The sequence below is a fragment of the Odontomachus brunneus genome, unplaced genomic scaffold (assembly GCF_010583005.1).
Source record: "Odontomachus brunneus isolate Ranch 3 - 2012 unplaced genomic scaffold, Obru_v1 Obru_scaffold_248, whole genome shotgun sequence".
NCBI classification, from domain to species: domain Eukaryota; kingdom Metazoa; phylum Arthropoda; class Insecta; order Hymenoptera; family Formicidae; genus Odontomachus; species Odontomachus brunneus.
The window spans coordinates 77,624-78,599 of NW_022639698.1; positions in this window are offsets into that span (position 1 = coordinate 77,624).

Consider the following 976-nt stretch of genomic DNA (forward strand, 5'->3'; position numbering starts at 1 on the left):
TTTAGGTTTTTGCATATTCTAAAAGTATGCCATCTCAAAAATGTTTTCTGAAAGTTTCATATTAATCAAACGAAAATTGACAAAGTTATGCGAGTTTGAACGTAGGGACCGCTCCGAGAGCAGGTAGCTTGGGTTTATACTCACAATAAACAGGTTATTACACGTCTAGACGAGTTTCTGCTTGTATTCAAACGGCCAACGAGCTCAGTTTGGCAGTTGGCTTTAAGCTGAGCAAATCAACTTACTTCGATTTTGCTGTAATTTTCGCGTGTTTTTCACGATGAATCCGAATGATAATCTCGGACGAAATAAAAGAGAACTGCTAGGAGGAGCGCGCAAATCAAGGTCAAAGAAGAGGAAACAATCTTTCAACCCTAAGACAGCGGAGACGAACGAAGCAAGTTTTAGTGCATCTAAAAAAAAAATCGAGATGCAGAAAAAAATCGTGGTGCCGCAAGATAATTCTATAGAATATAGGATTATCAATTTTATTTCTGTATTTTCGGCTATCGCAATGCTTGTGAAGTGCAAAAAATGCAATAGTGACATAAAGTTTCAGACAGCCAGTACTCGGGGACTAGGATTTAAAATTGCTGTTTTATGTGATCAGTGTCCGCCACAGGAAATTCCTTCGTGCGCTTTTACAAATCACTCTTACGAAATTAATAGACGTTTTATATTTACGATGAGAGTTCTTGGTTTGGGACTAAAAGGTGCTCAGAAGTTTTGTGGACTCATGGACATGCCGAAGTTTTTCTATTACACCACCTATGATATCATTATCAAGCACATTCATTCGTGCGTCAAAACTGTTCGTGATGTGCTTTTTGAAAACGCTGTTAAAGAAGAAATGGAGCAAACCGTTGGACAAGATAATACAAAACTAACTGTTTCAGGGGACGGAACGTGGAAAAAGCGAGGTTTCACATCTCTGTTTGGTGTCTCTTCTATAATTGGTTATCATAGCGGTAAAGTG